Source organism: Diprion similis, chromosome 12 (genome assembly GCF_021155765.1).
Source record: "Diprion similis isolate iyDipSimi1 chromosome 12, iyDipSimi1.1, whole genome shotgun sequence".
NCBI classification, from domain to species: domain Eukaryota; kingdom Metazoa; phylum Arthropoda; class Insecta; order Hymenoptera; family Diprionidae; genus Diprion; species Diprion similis.
The window spans coordinates 3,999,796-4,018,198 of NC_060116.1; the positions used below are offsets into that span (position 1 = coordinate 3,999,796).

The 18,403-nt window shown below is 33.8% G+C and overlaps 1 protein-coding gene and 1 long non-coding RNA gene across 2 annotated transcripts in view; both read right to left on the reverse strand.

Annotated features, from left to right (window-relative positions):
- Positions 1-18,403, reverse strand: part of LOC124413345 — a 55,008-nt gene that overhangs the window by 13,677 nt on the left and 22,928 nt on the right. The gene's annotated exons all lie outside the window — the stretch shown is intronic.
- On the reverse strand, positions 12,428-14,866 carry LOC124413350. Its single transcript, XR_006929861.1, has 2 exons — positions 14,652-14,866; positions 12,428-12,460 (listed from the first exon to the last, which is right to left on the reverse strand). It is a non-coding gene; the product is annotated as an uncharacterized LOC124413350 (long non-coding RNA).

The window sequence follows — 18,403 nt, forward strand, 5'->3', positions numbered from 1 at the left end:
CTAAAAATCAGCAGGTACCTTTTTGTTTATAAATTCTCCAGAAATAATAAATCATTTTCAAATTGAATATAAATTGTCATAAATAAAGTATTCGAGTAATTTTTAATAACATTAAAAAAGTAATTTCAGTATTTTTCAAAAGCAATACGATACACTATAATAGATTTTGCTCTAAACAGAAAATGGAACCGTTTTGAATTCTGGGACAAGAAATTATATTACAACAAATTCTCTCCATTTATTGTGAGACAATTCAGCATTAGCAATAGTTCGCCCAAAAATTAAAAATATTTTCAAACCTACAGTATGGTCATATGTACTTCGAATCAGACATTTGTGCCTGGTTGTTTAGAACAAGATAAATAAACTTCCTTCCGTAAAAACTTGAAATTATGATTGTTAAGTAATCCTTTTGCTTTATAGAATGTTTCAAATGAAATTCATTCGTCCCTTTAACCCCTAGATATTACATATGTAAGATTATCACTTTCCTCGATTGCAATTTTCATTAAAACTGCATCGTTAGATGTCCGTAAATTGAATTTCCAAAAGTGTTGATGCCTGCTCAGAATGCAATAACAAAAATAACAAACTAAGTCAGATCGAGTGATGTATAACTAAAACTGTGAGTTTCATCATAAATTATAAAAGAGCTCCTAAATCGGGATCCGCGAGTACAGTGTGAATATATATAAATAACTATACAGTATATCACGAGGTTTATCACCAAAAGGTTGGAATCCGCGCGTATACAGTCCGAATTGTAGGTATATCTCTACACTATACTATACCTATAAACAATGCGTGTATAAGATAAGAAAAGAGAATAAAAGGCGAGCTGAAAAAAGGGAAGAATAACAAGAGTGAAAGGAATTCCAACGGCGTCGATACAACCAAAGCTGATCGATCGATGCATGGTATGGATCTCCTCGGAGATAGGTTAAAATCATGATCGCCACCTCCTCACCCTCGTCCTCCTCGTAGTCTTATTCGGAGCTACCGGCAATGGCTACGGTACTAATTAACAACGTGACGTAGCGGCATTACACATAACACAACAACGGTGCAATTACGGGAGATACTAGATCCTTGGATCTCATGGAAGCCAAGTGAATGAGTCACTTGCGATCCTACGTCAATTCAATCCATTGAAAACTGAATAGGGTCTGTATAATACGTATACATAATATATATGTATATATATATATGTATATACATATTGACGGTGAATGAATGAGAAATTTGTTACATGTTACATACGTGTACTATATCTATTGTCATTGACGATATTAGTAAGAAAGAAAAGGATGAGACAAGGTTTTTCTACTCGTAATTATTGCCAACTTTTTCCTGTTGCTCGCAATCTTCGTTGGACAGGCTATATTATGTTATCAATATACGTCAAATGAACGGTAACATTTTCTGTATTAACAGCTATTGAGGACCAAATTATTTCAATCAAATTTCTTTTCAAATGATCCTTCAAGAATATTATGTACAATATGTATAAAATTCACTAGTATTTTTATATATATATATATATATATATAATTTGCCCTTTACCATCAATCTTCAAATTTCCGTGAATTATTGATCTAAAAATTGGTAAACTTTCGGGAGAAACGATTGACTTGAAAACGACTTCGGACTTTTCACTGCAACGCGATTCTTCCGACGTTTGAATTTTTTTTAATTCGATCGATCAACGTCAGGTGTATTCTTTAGTTTGGAATTAAAAAAAAAAAACAGTTAAAATAACCATTTCGTTTGAGTTAAGAAAAAAACTAGAACATAATGTATAAAAAATGTGATAAACCCAAGTTCTAGTTTCCAATCGTTCCAATTTAAAGCTTTGAAATTTCTTCTTTTTTTTCTTTATTTATCGTAACCAATTACCATCGCAGCCATTTTTATGAGTATTTTCAAATAAATGCATTATGCTGCATATTTGAATGTGTCTATATTTATGTAAAACACAACAGATTCGTCAGCAAAAAAAATTATATCATCGATTTTTCCAAAGTTTTCTTCTTATCACTTTACATTGTATACTAAGATATGCAGAATTAAACATTACCATTGGAAATGGGTTGATGAATAATATTTAAACGCAGTGAATTAAATCTTTTCTCCGACTTTTGAAAATAAATGCACGAGGAAGGACCGTCTATACTTTTCTAATTTCGCTAAGAGACAAATGGCGTCAGGTTTCGATGCCTGGGTGGCAAAAGCAGCGTGAGATTTGTGAAAAAGAATTTATGTTAATATTGCCTTTTCGATTCGCTTTTAAACCCATGATCTTAAGGAAACATAATTCTAGATAATAGTGATTCAATAAGGATTCAATATTTGAGAGTATACGGTGATATTAATATTACCGTACATCGATGAGAAATGGGTAAAAATGTTTGTCAATAATGCGTGCTAATCACGTGTTAAAAAATTGAATGATGATTTAAACGTCATGAGAATGTCATGATTATTATATTGCATGTAAACGTAAGACGAAATAGAATAAGAACATTTTGCAGTAGTGAAGTGATTAGCGAGTCCTTATACCGTGAAATATAAAAAGTCAGTATCGCTGGCTTTTGAAAAGAGAACAAAGAAAAAAAACGAGGTTTAGCAAAGGCAAATTAAAACATGACATATATATATATATATATATATATATATATATATATATATATATATATATATATATATATATATATATATATATATAAATCATGCATTTGGTTGTGTATTATCAAAATGCAGAAAAAGCGTCGCAGATATTCAGCGTTCTTAATTACCCTAAAACACACAGTGGTTAACACACGCGGACGCGTTATAAAAATAGTGCTTTGAACGTGTGAAAAAGAAATTGAAAATATACTATAATACAAGGTAGTTGTCACGTACACGTTACCTGAAATCCAATTATAAATGTCTTCCGGAGTTGAAACCGAATACGAGATAATTGCCGTGCAAATTATATAATTAAGAATGAAAGAAGCCGCAATTATAATCCGTAAACCGTGTAAAAACTATGCCGTGAAATCCATCGAGCCTAAATATAAGCTCGAGGTAGAATGTCCTGTACGTACAAGACGGATCCTGAACCTGAGCAGGCTCGAGTTGAATTTCTACAAAAAATCCCGTTACAAAACCGTCCACCACCACCACCACCAACACAAAGATGGCAAAAACACGTTCACCATAGTGGGTATATCCCTGCTGGTAACAGGCAGCCGCAAATCTGCAGGGAAGATGGGACAACATCGACGGTTAAATGCTGCAGAAACCTGCGGTTGTCAAAGTCAGCATGACTGAAATACTTTATCAATTTCCGAGTACTCTTATTTCCGGTCAAGAATTGTATTAACTATAAACATTTACGCACTCAAGTTGGTATACATGACGACGTATAAAAGAGACTTGCGCCGGAAATGCGTAAATGGGAAAGCCGGTAATTAACGTAATATGTACATACACAAACACGTAGGTACATCGAAGATTGTCCTGATGACGTCAGAGCTTGGTTATCGGCACCATTTTATCTCCACACATAACCCAAGTTTTTAATTTTAATGAAAGCAAATCGTTATTGTTCGGCTTTCAAATTTCCTCGTGTCACATAAATTAGTGAAAGATAATCAAGAATGCATCTGTTGAACAATCCACACGAGAAAAAAACCCTTTCAACTGTCAAAAAAAAAGAATCAAAATCGGTTCAGTATTTACTAGGTTAGGTTAGGTTCGGAAAAGGAGAGGATATAATAGAGATATGTTATGTTAGGTTAGGTTAGGTTAGGTTAGGTTAGGAAGAGGAGAGGAAATAATAAACATGTGTTAGGTTAAGTTAGGTTAGGTTAAGTTAGGTTAGGTTAGGTTAGGAAGAGGAAATAATAGAGATGTGTTAGGTTAAGTTAGGTTAGGTTAGGTTAGGAAGAGGAGAGGAAATAATGGAGATATGTTTGTTATTATTAACAAGTGCCAGAGGCGATTTGCTAGAACCGATTTGAATAAGTTGCATTTTTTTATCGTGACAACGATATCATTTTGCGTTTTGGTCACTTCCGTTGTGTACTACAATAAATTTTTAAAGTAAAGAAGACAAAAAGCAGAAAAATATGCGTGCATACGTGAAATAATATTTCTGCATAATCCAACGTATCGTCAGGTTTTCTTTTTTACTGTGCGAATTTATGTACGTAACACGCGCAGCTTTTATGAAATATGTTATGATTTTTACGCCTACTACGCGGTTGGTGTCGAAATGTTGAGGTAAAGAAGTAAAATAAACAAATGATATTCATGAAATCTCTTGTTCGATGTTGTGTTTATACATATTGCAAAGAAACTTTTCTTACGATGACGAACAATCGGATGATGACTCAGGCGATTGTCCGTTTGTATACGAGCTGCCGATGACGTCAGGAAAAATTATTTGGGTCGGCAATATCATCTGTTAATGATAATGTCGGTGAAATTTGCAATAATAAATTACAAGTATACTTTTAAGATGAATGAAAAAACATAAATTAGTAAGGAATCCTTTGATGAATTATTATAATGTCAATAACTTTGAAAAACCAATTCATTTCTATAAAAACTGTAGTGCGTATTTCATAAACTAACATTGTTATAAGAATTTTTCCATTCATGTAGTAAAAGAGCTTGTTTTTCTTCTTATTCAGAACTTTTCCAATTTTAGAAGTTTATATTTGATTGAATAGTTTTTCTGGATATATGTATTTCAGATTTACAATTAAGTAGGTTGGTTGGTATGAAATCAATCTTCTTACGACACAGTTAGACATTGAGAATTTATCAATTTATAATCATATTCATACGCCACAAAGAACACTCTGGATGAAAAAAAAAAAAAAAATGGAAAAATACTGAAATTAGAAAACAACGCGGAGGAATCGACTAGATTTTCAACAATTTCAATCTCAACTTTTGTTCACAACTCGAGTATTTTCGATTTTTGTATTCTTCAAAATCTATCTCTACAAGCATATGAATATATAATGACATTATAAATCCTTAATTCAGGATTTAACAACATCGACGAATAAGATGCATCACAATTTTTGGCTAAACAGCCTCCTCGCATGAGCTTAAAACCAACAAAGTATCAAGTCCGTTCTGTGTTATCATCAACACATACGTGCTGTATGCAGTAAGGTTATCAATGTGCGTGCGATTCCTGTTGGTGCAACTTACAACTTAGTTGTTACACGTCGTTGTTGTTATCCAGCTTAGATGTAAATACCTGCACCACGCATTGCGCAGGAATACGTATGCGCATGTGTTTATTAAACTCGTTCAAAATACTCGACTCCTCATATACCGGGATTAACTGAACTGCATGGTACCTACGTCAATTTACACATTACTTATACGCACGCCACAGCATGAACTCTGCTGCAGACGGTATTAATAATTAACCAAGTATCGTTGCCTACCATCTTCTTCTATGCTTGATGTGAGATATATACATCATTGTGTGCGTCATATACATATAATAATATATACGAAATATATTTTTATTATTATCATTTGTTTTCACTCTTCCACGTAAAGAAAATTCTGTAAAAGTTTCAGCTCTTAATATTAATATACATTAGACTGTATCAAAAAAATTGATTGTTTTTTTTTTTTTATGGTATACTGAAAATATTGTTCAAGGTGACGAAAAAGAAATACCATAAAAAATTTCAGATTTTAATATTGATATTTAGAGGTGCCTCATCGCGATTTTCTACTTTCCATAAGAATAACATGGCAAAAATGGTTCTTGCTCCTTGCGATTTTTATAACTAGATAACGACGCGTCGTACACAAAATTCATAAACATGTTTTTGTAGGAAATTTAACGTTCTACAAAAAAGGTCTCTTGTCATTTTACGAAAAATCTACTCCTTCAAAAGTTATTTGAGGTCCTTTGTTGATGTTTGAACTCAAATAACTTTTGAAGGAGTAGATTTATCGTAAAATGACAACAGACCTTTTTTGTAGAACGTTCAATTTTCTATCCTTCTTCTTCTATCTTCCAATTTTCTTTCCTTCAAAAGTTATTTGAGGTCCTTTGTTGATGTTTGAACTCAAATAACTTTTGAAGGAGTAGATTTATCGTAAAATGACAACAGACCTTTTTTGTAGAACGTTCAATTTTCTACAAAAACATGTTTATGAATTTTCTGTACGACGCGTCGTTATCTAGTTATAAAAATCGCAAGGAGCAAGAACCATTTCTGCCATGTTATTCTTATGGAAAGTAGAAAATCGCGATGAGGCACCTCTAAATATCAATATTAAAATCTGAAATTTTTATGGTATTTCTTTTTCGTCATCTTGAACAATATTTTCAGTATACCATTAAAAAAAAAAATAGTCCATTTTTTTGATACAGTCTAATGTATATACAATCCAGCGTTATGTCAAATAGTCAAAAGGCATGACCGCCATTTGGAATTTAGAAATAAAAAGTTGGTATTAATAGGTTACGGTTAAACCGTTAAGAATAATTCGAACTCAGCAAAGTTTGAATTTCATGTTTTCCGTTTCATTTTTCATTTCTGACGATAATAAAAACAAAAAAAAAATTAACAATAACGCAATGAGTTGTACTGACAATAAGTGTTAAAATTCTAAGAATAACATTGGTTTAGAATAACGGATAGTCATAACAATTTGTAATGTATACACATTTGAGCATTTAAATCACCCTTTGATTATTCATATTTGTACTGCGATGAAGGAATAACAATTTTTTTGTAGAAGTGAAAATAATGAAATAGAAGTTTATTCATTCTCCATCACTTGTGATACAGAAATTTAGATCTTCCGATCTCAAACAGAAATCATGATAATTCAAGTCAAAGCAATGTTCCACTACGTATATATAACTTTCTGCATAAATTGTATCTTTTATTTGACTCATTTTTCTAATCCGTAAAATCGTTGCGATTAAATCATTCCAATTATTTCCGGAAATATTGATAAAAATATTAATGAAAATTTCTTCCTCTCTCTCTGGTTTTCTTAGTGAATTAATAACCTAAAGCTAATATGATGGAACGAATAGAAAAAGAATCACGAAATTGCTGTCGGTATCAAAAAACTTAAATAATGTTTTAATCAAATAATAACAAACAAATATTCACCGTTCCAAGTGTCAAAAGGAAACCCCTTATTTACGTCAGGATGTCCAGTTATTTTCCCAAACGTAATTCCCTGAGAATTCCAGGTTTTCCAGACAAGAATCATTAATTATCCAGTTTGTTCTCATATACACAAGAAATACTTTATATTTGACTAGAGCACAGCTCTAAAAAAATTTTTTCTCACCAAATGGTTAAATTTTCATGAACCTAGGATAAAAATTAGTATATTCCATATATACGACATGAAATTCCGAGAGATTTCAATAAGGATTTTTATCCAAGGTATATAAAATCCCTAGAGAATTCCCTGATTCCATAATTTCCATGAATATTGAACACCCTGTACACATATAACGACGATCGTTTCGGTGTAAGTAGAATCGAAACACAGCACGTGAACGAGTGAAACACGATTGTATATGTACATATAACGCGGCTGTTTGGTCATTTGTTAGCACAAGTGGACAAGAATCGCTTAATCAGGCATATGATGAATTTATTAGCGACGTATTAGCAGCAGTTGATATTACTGCACAGGAACATTCGTTCGACCGAATGATAAACGGTGATTTTTACATGCCGCTTCATAATTTATAGTTCACGCTCGCCTCGGGCTATAAACAGAAGGTAGGTAGGTTGGTACTTAAATGCCAACGACTTGACGGGCGGAGGTAAAAGGTAGGTAGGTAGGTTAGGTATATCGTGTCTTGCCAATTTATTAAATTACATATTACCTTAATCGGACTATAATCTGCCATAAGTGCGTGCGAAACGCGTCGATAATGCAGCGACGCGACTGCGCGATGGTATAAATAACGAAACATGTTCATTAATTATTCGTTTAATGCACACTGTACAAATTTTCAAAATAAAACGGCCAAAGATTTGTTTTTACCATAGAAATAATCCTCTCGAAGTATATCGGATTCTGATCAGAGTCTGCAAAGTGCCTTTTTCCCATTGAAATAAAATTTTTGCTTCCTCTCAAAATTTTTACCAAAAAAGAGAAGAAAAAAAAAATCGTGAATATTTAAGTTTGTAAATGGATGTAGGGGAGAGTGGTGCAAAGTTGGGACCTTAAGATTTTTTGATTAACAAGGGATGAAATTATTAACCACCTGAACTTTTTATTAAACACAAATTATTCGGAAATGATTTACTCGAGTAATTGAACACACCTCATAACGCGAAACGTTTCAAGTTGTGCTTTACTCTCAACTCTTCGAAGTCAAATACTGTTGTGAACTTGAATTTATGATAAATGTTCCTTGAGAGAGCTAGATGAAATAATTTAACATAATTGTTTATAAAAACAGATTTAGGTATTATTTTCTTAAGGTGTCCACTTTGCCCCACCCCCCTCCCTTAATTGTCAAAATAGATAAGTTATCTTGAAAGATGATAACAGCTGTTTTATATCGGGGCAACCAGAAATCAAATATTCGAATAAGCACAACATATTTTTCAATTTCAGGTAAGAATATTCATTCATCTTCCACTAATTATATCAAATAGGTACTTAGTGAGTAAGAAAATGATAATAATTGATACTTTAACCACATAAATTAATATCGTATAGCTTCGTTAATGGGAGTAAAAAACAAGAACCAATTGCGAAGAAAAATAATCGAGTCGTTCGATTAATCTAGTTTGAAAAATAATCGATTCAATGGAAAGTCGTTTATTTTTTGTAATTCTTAGTCTGTTTTCGTCGGTGCCCTCGACTTGGGAAATGGCGGAGCAATAATGAGATGAAAAAGGTTTACGATTAGACATGTAATTGATTTGTCAGACTTGCATAGTGAGGAGTGTAAATGTGTAATGAGACGAATCAAATGTATTAAAAAATGGTGAAACTGATAATTGAAATTAGGATTTATTGTTAGTCTGTTTAGGTTGCAAACGAGAAGTGAATCGTTGGAATATTGGAATTGGATTTCACGTTAATTATTTGAAGAATGGACTGGAAGTTTACTTTGCTGGAAAATGGATGAGCATTCAATCAATCGGTTGAATGGTAGACTCAAAGTGCGATTAGAGACAAAAGTAAGTATACAGGAAATGTGCCGAGGATTTAGAATAGTGGGGAATAAAATTAACTGAGTAAGCGCGATAGCGAATATCGTGCGACTGGATGGAAATAGGAGGACAGGAAACCGAGTTTATGGTTACTCTAAGGAATGTGTGAGAGTTAGCGAGGAGAAGCAATCAACATCGAATGGTCGAAGAAGATGGGAAAGACGTGTGGCTGGTAGGCTATACGTCACAGATAATATAATTATCTGAAAACTTTCCAAATCACATTTTGAAAAAACCGTGGAAATCATTGTTACTATATGTGTGCGTGTGCCAAAAAAAAATTTCTGAATGAAAGAAAATTTTATTCCACGGTTTTCTTCTGATTGAAAGTTTTCAAGTTGCATTCAAAGAAAATTTTGACTTTTTTGTTAATCAATTTTTAGACGTATTTTCGTACGCGGAATTGTAATTTTTTATTGTGAGTACCAAAATTAATGAAATTACTGTTTGGAAATTGAAAAAAAAAATGAAAAAAAAAGATACCTATAAATACAAAAACCTCGATTTTAATTTAGTCAATTTATTGAAATAATAATTATTTCATGGTATTGACAAAACATTAAATACTCTTTGGTAAGTTTCTAACACCCCACCACTAAACTGTGAAAAGAAAATGTTTTTTTCTTCACCAAAACTATCAATCGCGAAATTTAATTTAACCGTTAAAATCCATATGATCATGATCTTTATAAAGTTGATGAAAATCATAACAAGAATATTAAAAATTTAGGATAAGCATAAAAAAAAAAGTGTGACGCGTATGCCTAGAGAAATTTTGTTTTCAATTGAAACATGACTTCGAAATGAATCGGCAATCGTAGAAGGAACCATGCATGGTATCCGGACAAGAATCCACGTCGCGAAATAGGATAGACATGCAAAGTATGTCTCGTGAGTGAAAGATTCTTTAATCAAAAAGCATTTACTCACGACGTACAGCACTATAATTACAAATTATAAACGGTAATTACGCACTGTAGTAATGAATTTAGTAACTCTTTTGCAAAAGCTGGATCCATCCGAGAGTACCAATTAGCATTTACGTAATTTCTTTTCTCTCATTTTCCCTGCTTCGTCTCAATCATTAATGAACCGTCGCATAGTGATCAAAGTAATTATGTAATGCAGGGTGTTTTAGTGTTTTTGAAGCTCCGTCACGATTTCCATAATATCTTTCCTATCTTGATTATTAACAAGTACAGTACAAAGAACAATAAATCACTTCACATACTATAGTGGTTTTTCGAGTACCTACATTGCTACATAACAATTACGAATCCAATATTACCCTGATTTATCAAATTATAGCTGTCAATGCTGCACTTCATGGTTCACCATAATATCTAGTCAATAAAATAAGGGCTACACGTAAATTTGTTGTTACACATGATCGGCAATAGTCACAAGAAAATATAGTGCTAGTGAGCGTAATCAAAAAGAATAGTAACACATACTAGACTTTCTGGTTACAGCTAGAAAACAAATTATCATTTTGTACCCAGAACAATATTATTAATTCTGCTATGATGAATAATGAATAATAAAAATAACTAAGGTCTGTACAATAACCAAACGTAAAAGTTATTTGCATCTTGATTATCGTGGTAACGCTGATAATAATTTACCTTTTTTCGACCTGGAACGGGTGGCTGAGGCTGAAAACGATCGCATATCCCCAACAGACAATCGTCGCATTTGCAATAACAGTTGTAGTTTGAGTCACTCGAAGCAATTGAACTGAAAGTACTGGTGCTGGCTTGACTGTCCATGGAATCGGCCCTCAGAAGAAGAGCCCTCTTCGATGATAAGCCTCGGGCGCATTTCTGTTCTTGACTTTCCATTTTGACAAGCAAAAGTTGCTCCATCAGATTCAACGTCGGCGGCGGTAATTTCAAGCAACTACTCGACGGTGATTCCTTACTGCCTCTATCCATGGTTCGGTCTATGGTTCCTCGACGATCACTGTAGCGTTTTAATGTCCGATATCACTTCAATCACACGTTAAAAACACTCGAGCACTTCCAGTTCTCGTCTCTGTATCACCAACGAGATTTTTCTCAATTAATCCTGTAAATTAATAGGGAAGAGGTCTGTCTAGAAGATTCGCGCCTGGATCTAGAAAATCGCACGTCAGCTACCAAGACGTGATCTCCGCGAGTTTGAATGTATTCAACAATCTTTACTCACACATTGCCTACGTCATTATGACAACTGGGCTTAAAGTATAAACCGTGTACATTAGGGTGGCGCAAAAAAACTGACTTTTTTTTTTTTTTTAGTATCGTGTGACAAAATGTTAGTTTTTGATGTTTTAAGAGTCCACTCCAAAGGACAGTTAAAAAAAAAAATTTTTTAAGAGATCGCTACAAATTTTTTAAAACGTCAGAAATCGTCAAAAATCGATTTTTTTGTTTTTTTAATTATTTTTCTCGTTACGGTATAATTTTATAGACAAAAAAAAAAAAATAAGTTTCCGAAAGTTTCAGTTCAAAATTTGAATTTTGAAAGGTCGCTAATAATTTTTTTTTCAATTTTTTGGTGCATTTCTTTAGATCTTTTCGATGGACCTTTTTACATTCATATTAAAATTTCACAAATTTTTTTTCTTCAATTTAGTAAGAAAGAATCGATAACAATACACCACGACATGAATTAAAAATCAAACAAAATATTGAAAATATAATTTTTTTAATTCAATGTCTTGACGATTTTTGACACTTTAAAAAATTTGGAGCGACCTCTTGAAATTTTATTTTTTTTTTATTTTTTTTATTTTTTGAGCTATCCGTTGGAGTTGGCTCTTGAAACGTCAAAAACTAACATTTTGTCACACCAGACTCAAAAAAAAAAAAAAAAAAAAATTAGCCGGTTTTCTTGCGCCACCCTAATATGTACACAGATTGACGTCAAAGATTCAACTCTGAAGCTGAAACGCGGTCTAGTTTAATCCTTGCGCATCATCCAAGGATTCAACAAAATTCAGTTCTTGTAACCTTCTACCGCTGCGTGTATAACATTAAACCAATACTTTCAACGCTCTCGAGTATTTGACTGCATGAATTACTGCGTAGGTACGTACGAAACGAGCGTATTGTACGCGAGGAACGCCATTACAGGTACATATATACATATCGCATACATACGTACGTTTACATTACAACTTCAAAGAAGGCAAGAGTGATTTTTTTTTCGCGTAACTGTGTCACGGATACCTACAACCGATGCTATCAATCGTTGTCAAATGATGTATATATGTATGCATGTATGTACGTACGTACGTGTATTTATTCACATAGCCATCGCGCTACTACCACGGCGAGGGAAGAAACGCGTGTTAAAGAAAGCAAAAGAGGTGAAAATAAAACTAAAGGAACGAAGTGAGAAAGAGAAACGAAAAAAAGAACGACACGCGGACTCTGCAGATTCGAAAAGTGAAAACGATCGGCGGAGAATTCATTCGGGATTTCGTTGTATGTATGTATATATATATATATATATATATATATACATACATATTTCACTTCACATGAATCCACGTGGTATTACTAACTGTTTTACATCGTTGTCAAATAATTAGTTAGAATGTTGGATTTTTTCAAAAAGAAAAAAAAAAAAAAAAAAACGTAACACGTCCTTTTGCACGATACATTTCGAGTGTCGTCAGAAATTTTGTTTATTGAACTATTTTTTCATTGATATAATGACGCAGAATATGATCTAACGCTGGTATATTGACTTGTAAAACAATATTATAAAATTACTATTAATTGCTTAATATTTCAAACTACCGATAGTTTCATCATCGGTCAACTTTATCAATGCCGACTTCGATACTTGACCATTGGATCGTCGAATTTGCAACAAAGCTTTGTTAATTAAACGTAATATCAAACACATCTAATGCGATATTGAAACTGTCGTTATAACTAACATATATCTTTGACCAAGCAGATTGTTAATTGATTAATTATAAGTATCGATGTATTATTTATGCATACAGATATACTGTCTTTGAATATATAATATACGCTGTCTACATTACAGAAAGTCCTATACATATACCCGTGTCCCTAAAAGCAGACCGGTTGTTTACTCTCTTTTAACAAACAACCCGGGAGCGCAGGCAGGAGATTCTGGTGCGAGATTATCGGACCTATAACGCAAGCAGAAGTCAATTATATGCCGGTATAGGTGAGCCTTAAGATATCTGTACGTCTGGCTACATAGCAACTACATGGTCAACCTTCGCGAGTAAAAATTTATTATACGGTTACCCATACACTAAAAGTTTATCTATATAGTATATCGGTTACATCTCGTTGCACCTCGGGCACGTTGTAAGATTCTTGTATTATATTATAAATTTTTCACCGTAACCTTAACGGTCCATAAAATATTGATGAAAGAAATATTCACCATAATTTCAATTATTTTTACGTTCTGATAACGTATAATTTACTGGAAATTAATAAGTACCGTCAAATTGTATATATAATATTACAGTGTGAACGAAAGAAAAATTTTAGTAAACTCTAATTGTTATATAAACTTATTGTAAACTTTATCAAAATAATACAATTCCGTAGCTCGAATTCCATTGAAACAAAATTCATTTTCTAGCCAATTAACGGTTGCAATAAATCAGATACCGGATGAAATTAAAATACTTGTATGTAGGTAAATATCTCGATTGTATAACTACGAATTGAAACAAATATATAATGGAAGCTCGAAATTTAGCAATCTGTAAAAAAAAAAACTGTCCATTTATATTGTTATGGTAAAATATGCAAATATATGATCAGTTGATTTCATCGTTTAACACATTTCAGAGACTAAACACGAATAGGAAATGTGTAAAATAATACAAACACACGTAATAACGAGGTGTTAATTTCAATAGATAAAAAAAACGTCACATTTGCACAACTTATTTTCAGTGCTACGGCATGTCGTACGTATAATCAAAGCTTACGCATCACAATCCATTTAGTCGTGTTCGGATCCACCGCACAAAAAAGTTTATCAAATAAATTTGAAAGGAAGAAGATAAAAACACTTTTCTGCTGGAATCATAAGACCGCAGTAGACTGATACGGTTCAATCTGCGTCCGAGCTAGAAATTACACGCGAATGAAGTGGCCGCCAGATTATACGGGTTTTTCCTTTATATACGTAAGCATATTATTACACACGAGGGAAAGATGTATAATAATAAAAAAAATGAATAAAAAAAAAAAAAAAACGGGGGTAAAAACATACGCGCTCCGAATTCTTTCGAACAGCGAATCCAAAAATAGCCTAAGAATTCGCTGGTTTAATTCACCTCACCGTATAGGATTTATAAGTTGCCTTTTATTGTCGTGTTTGTTTATTCATCTTCTCCTCTTTGGATGAAAAGCAGTAAATTATTACAAATTCGTTTTTATACAAACACAGACGCAATGACATAAATGGAAAATCAGAATTGCACTCAGTGACTTATCTCTGCATTGAAATATCACTTTCGGGTATAATAGCACTGTAGGTATTAGATACGAGATGTCAGAATTAGAATTTTTAAGATAATAAACACAAATATTCACTTAATTGCGTTGTAATATAATCGTTAAATAAGGAGAATAATTATTATTATTAATTATTAAACACCTGGATTTTTTTCTTTCTTTCTCTTTTTTTTTCAACTGCACTTCTTCACGTGTAATTATAGGGATAAATTCTTCTTCTAACACAAAACTTTTCGCGACTCGTAGGATAAGTAACTCGATAGTGAAAACAAGCTTGCGCTGCACCTCAACTTGAGCGTTCCTGAGACGAAAACACGGTAAAAAGGTAGAAGTAATGAAACGAATTGCTGACTACTAGAACGCGTGTGTTAAAAAAATTAGAACGCAACGAACCGAGAGAGTTGATGAAAAAAAAAAAAAAAAAAGTATCTTGGAATCGTGAAAAAAATGATTTCCCCTCGTACACCCCTGTGTATCGGAAAAATTTATTTCATCGAATGAGATACCCGATTTCTAATCAATCGGTGAAACATTTTTTAGTACTGATATTATAATTCAATTGGAACCAACGTAACTGCGGCGAAGGATAAACCTGTTTCATCTTATTCAAACGAACAAGAGGTAAACGATGTGACGTCAACGACGTGCCGGATCCGTCGACCGTGCTGGACCCCAATGCAATGTGCGGTTTGAGCGAAGAAGGAAGAAGGCTCGATAAGAGCTGCGGTTTGCGATTTTATGATAATAAATAACGCCCTCGATTCCACCCGCAATTATAACACATCGTGTTTAACAAAATCTTGGAAAAACTTCAAGAGAGAGAGAGAGTGGGAGAGAGAGAAAAGAAAGGTTTTGCGACGACGATGACAAAATCACACTCGAACGCTCGCCGAAAGCAGAGCGAGTCGCGAGCAGCGTGCACTACTAATCGAGGCAGAGCCGCTCTTCTCTTTTGCTCCACGACACACTACACCGGGCTGCTGTAAAAGGGGAGCGGAGACTATACACGGATTTCATGGTGCCGTTCGTATTATACCTAGCCAACATACCTACCGCGAGCTAGAAGAGACAAGCATGTATCCGAACGTTCACATTGACACGACTCTCCGTCATCTAATAGGTTATAAATTGTAAACCGCGAGCGGGGGCAGCTTATGCAGCCCCGTTTCACTCACAATCAGTCATATGACGATATCAAGTATAATGTAACATCGCAATGGCGATATGCGTGTGTTTGAAAAGGATTTAATAAGATACGGTATTAAACGTATGTCGTTTGCTAAAACTCATTGCGCACGCGCTACAATTCTAAGATGACAATTGTTTGCCAGGGCAACCAACTGTGATAAATTTAGAAAACAGTTCGCCGCGATGTATGTAACCTGAAAGATTTTTCAACGATTGTCAAAGTTTTTCAGGTTAAACGTTTGCGACGGTTGGTAAACCTGGCAGACAGCCGATACCGGAGCGTCGCGCGTGCGCATTAAATTTCAACCAGATGACGAACCATGGAGTCGTTAAGAATTTACTATATATATATATATAATGCACCGTGGGAATTCGAGTAATATTTGTGGATATCGTTATCACGCAATAGTATCTCTCGTGTGCCATATACAATCTTTCTAGCTTTTGTTTCCGCACTATTTCATTACGACATCACGCATGTAGGTATAATCTGTATAAAGTAATTGCGCGTTAGAAACAGTAGGTGCGACCGCCTAACTAAGAGACTAAAGCTTTCTCGGGTCTAAACCAACTCTTTTCACTCCGTGTCTCTGTATACAGGGTGATCAAAAATACCAAAACTTTATTCCATTCACATTTAACATTACGGGACACTTCGTTACAAGACCCCTCGTTATAAGATCGTTTAACGTAAAAACCTTGGTTAAAAAACTACTAAAGTTCTAACACCGATCACCATAATACAATTCGTCACGAGATCACTCATTGTGAGACCGTTTGTTACAAGACCATCCTCTGTAAAATGACTCGTTAAAAAACAGCTCGTCCTAAAATTTTGTGCAAACACGGTAATAATAATAAACCACTCGTTACAACGCTGCTGATTATAAAAACGCCCGTTGATAAGACCATTCGATACAACGCTTTTTGTCACAAAGCCACCTGTTATAAAGAAGGCTCTATACAATGCCACTCGTCACGCAGTAGTTTCTATTATATCAAATCATGCAAACTTTTTTCTCCCGGACACCTCGATTTCGAATTCTCGATGTCGAAATTCGGTCAAGGGCTGCTGTTACAGGGCTGATTACTCAGGCTCACGATCAGCTATTTGTGGCAAGGAATCGTCCTATTTTGAGAATCCCATTTTCTTTCAGCACCGTGATCAGCTTAATACAAGCTTTATATTTCCGTTCGTAATGTGTCCTCTTTTTATCATGATCATAAAATTATTTTTTTTTTTTTTTTTCTTTTTTCTTTCAACATATAACTTTTGGTTACCCCATAATCAGCAGATGTAGTGTATTATATGCATTATAGCATAGCAGGCAGGCGGATGCGTCTCGTTACAGATTTCTCGACTGTATAAGTGGATATATATGTACATATACATATACATATTAGCATATTCTACTCGTCGTCGAAAAGTGTAAGCAATTAGCATCGAGACTCTTTTCATTACTGTAATATTCACTGATGTTCAAGCCGTCAATTTTTAACACATGTATATTGTATACTACACAGGTCTATACATTATGGTTAACTTCCCGCGGCTAAAGTGTAACACGTTGACTGATTGACGACTTGAAATTGTTTTTGGCCATCGCGTGAGCAAGACGTATGTACCTAAGGGGGGAGACAGCCTGTGTTTGAAAAATCTTATTCGTTGCATAATTCATTATGGAAGTAAGTACATATGTGCACTGCAGTTTATAATTATACAGACGTGTATATGGTATAATTGTAAACTATTATTTATCTTGAAAATACATTTTAAATCAATCAATATCAACGCGTACGTAAACATAATTATTATCACCGACTCAATTTATCAATTAATCATTTATACATTTATCACATAATTTTTTAGACATCAGAATAACTATGAGTAAAAAAATTATGAAATTTGTAGTCCACTTATTTTCCGTCTTTCTTGGTGTAAGAAAGAGAACACGTTAAATGAAGAACATTGGATATCCCCATAACGCAGATTGGTTGCTTGTGACATCAGACGAGAATATCAAGTAAAAAAAAGTAAGAGCACAAAGCGCGTTCCGCATATTTTCGACACGTGTGTATTACAGGTGCGCGTATAACCTATCATTGTAAACATCGTTTTTAACATTTACTTATCTCCATCATTGTTATGCCAGTGCCAAGCATTGTTCTCCTAAATACTTCGAAACAGACCTGCACTCATTACTATTAACACATTACAACTTTGGACCGAGAAAAACTGACTGAAATCAATTACACATGTATTTGCAGGGTACTGTTTGAAGTCAACATATAACTTGATAGATTAGGACGTTTCGGGAAAAAATAATTTGCGAATTTCCACCGTGACAATCCTTTGAAAAGTTCGTTTTGGTTTCAAAGAAAGATTCTCTTATAAGATAAGCGTTGTACGTTACGTCCAAGATGGCGGTCATTCGATTTATGACTTCTTTCGCATATTTTACAATCTATACC